Source organism: Echinococcus granulosus, assembly GCF_000524195.1.
Source record: "Echinococcus granulosus chromosome Unknown EG_S00058, whole genome shotgun sequence".
NCBI lineage: Eukaryota > Metazoa > Platyhelminthes > Cestoda > Cyclophyllidea > Taeniidae > Echinococcus > Echinococcus granulosus.
The window spans coordinates 510,845-513,574 of NW_020170438.1; positions in this window are offsets into that span (position 1 = coordinate 510,845).

Here is a 2,730-nt window from a genome sequence, read left to right on the forward strand (position 1 = left end):
GCACTTTTTGTGGAAGACACCTCGCCGTCGTCATTCGCACAGAAGGGTGTTACCAGCATTTCTGCCTCTCCATGTGCCTGAATATGAATTCGATTGAAATTGTTAAGCTCATAACTCTAAGTGATCAGTCAGTAATTACTACAATTTTGTAGAATCTTACAATAGAAGAAAAACAAGCGTAATTGCAATCACCCTTTGATGCACGAATAATCACATCATTTCTTAATTATGTTAAAACAGGCCAATAATTATAACTACCTTACCATAAACACAATATCAAGAAAATATTATCTAGCTTAATAAAAATGAAGCCACAGTCTGCCTATTTCCTGCAAATACAGGCCCTTGACTTTGCTTTAAATATTTTACGCTAAATTCTAGCTATGCAATGAACTTCAAAACCCTTTGAGCAGCTATTTTATAAAAGTTCACTCATTTCGTTGATTTAGCCGGTGTGTTTTAAACGAAAGCTACTAACAAGTCCTCTCAAAGTGGGAAGGTGACACGCATTATGCACTAAGTAGTCAAAAATATTATTATGGGGTCCGGTAGTAAACCTGAATTGCTAACTCTTTAAAGTAAATGAATGTTACAGTTTCACAAACATTTAGTGGCGTTTTTTACACCAATTAATGGCGGATAGGTGGAAGTTAAGTATCGAAGATTTGGATGAAAAAAACAGATGGTAAGTAAAGCAAAAATTTTTGGGAGTTGTGAAGCTGATAACAGAAACAAATAAGCTATTCTGGTTTAAGAATTTTGCCCCTTTTTTAAAGCAATTAACGAAACATTTTGCCCGAGTTTGCAAACCATCGGCTCTCCGGTTTTGTGTTAGTACCCTCGTTACTCAGTTTGGTACTCATTTGCTCATTTTACAATTGTCAACACATGATTGCAATATAAACTTAGCTGGGAAACATTTATCGATGAATAGCAAGTTGTTTGAAAATTATGAAGTGTGGAAGGGAAAATGGCATAAGTCAATGCAAATTCTAGTCGTCTTTCCTCCTCCGGATCTGAAATAAAAGAGATAGTGCCAAGTAATTGTAGTCAAAGGAAACGCATGAGGCCTCCTTTAATGTATGCTACTTTAATCTCTCCAAAATTAGTCAAGTAAGGCAACCATTTGAAAGGATCTGGCTAGAGGTGTACGAACGTAAACACTAAGGCCAAACAGAACTAGCGAACACAGGTTAAAATGATATGTAATCTAAGATGGAGCCACGGAGAGGGATACCTGAATATGTTGAAGCAGTTAGAGTCGTAGCATTGAAACCCTATTCATTTGCGTAAGTAGCAGCTTTGTCCGCGCTCAATGAAGTCTCCAATGGAACATGCGTCCACTCAACATCCTGGAATAACTCAGGGTAGTCGTCTTCAGAGTGCACTGGGGTATAGTTCTCCACAATCACTGTTTCATTTTGCGAACTCCATTTGTCCATTTCTTTAGGGATGGTGGAATTATTTGCGCCAGTAGAAGACATGCCCAAGGACTTAATCGATATTTCTTTATGGGAAAGATGCCAAATCTGCTGATAAGGTTGTAAAAGTTATGCATTAGCCATGTAATCCATAACAAAGTTTCCTAGTTTTTATCACAATCATTCAGGTAAAATTCACTATTTAAAATTTGAAGCAAATGAATACCATTATTAAACAAGGAAGTCAGTATTACGCAAAGGCTTGCGGAACATAACCTTTTAAAATAGGTCACCAAGTGATAGAATAGGAGCAACTTACGTTGACTAGTCCCGCTACGAACTAATGAGAATAAGCTATTTGGACACCCGTTAGAAAGGCAAACAAATTTCGGACGCGTGCGATATTAATAGCCAATGGGAAAACGCTCACAAGTTCTAGACTTTAAAGTGTTCAATACGCGCATGGGACACTGACTGAGAGTGATTCATTTCTTTCGCCGCGACGCTATTTTATCCTTTTCTAAATTAAATGCAGCAGCAATCAACAAGAGTTTGGGCAAAATTTTTAATGATGTGTTGTTTTAGCTAACATTCGTGGCCCTACATTTTTGACGGGGAAATTAAAATAACTCGTGAATGCAGTTGCATAAGATTTGTTAGAGATAAGAGCATAAGACACTCGAGTGCATGATTGGAAACCTTCGTACTTAGAGCACTGATACAACTCTGACTTTGCGTAGAAAACCAGTGGTAAGGTTAGGAAATACAAAGGCGTTTTCATTAAGGAAGTACACTACAGAGTCTAAAAGTGCGTTCTAGTGTAGGCATGGGAAGTTAGCCTGTTGTATGTGCAAATATCTGCAAGTCATATTAAGGCTTAACAAACGAAAGGGATCTCGACCAAATTATGCACACATGCAACAATTCAATCAATTACCCTTCAATGCAGACATTCACATCAGAATTCTCGTCATAAGTTTGCCAGTCGCATTTTTATCAGGAATGGTGCGATTTTTGCAAATAAAGCAGTTGGTAATAAATCCTTACATCAATTAGACAGTAACAAAGTTTCCTTGCAAATTTTTGCCTTACTGGACCGGTTCAGCAGCATTTAAATTTAAAAAAAATTATAAGATTTTCGAATGCAGTAGATGTTTGTCCCTCTGGATTAAGAGCAAGTTCAAAGTTCCTGTTTTATTTTTCTTCACGAGCCCTGATGCACAAAGCTGGTCTGTTCTTTAACATGTCACATTTTCAGAAATATTAATCTGCAAAATTACAGGCAAAGCCAGCTAAGATGTCTGAGTCC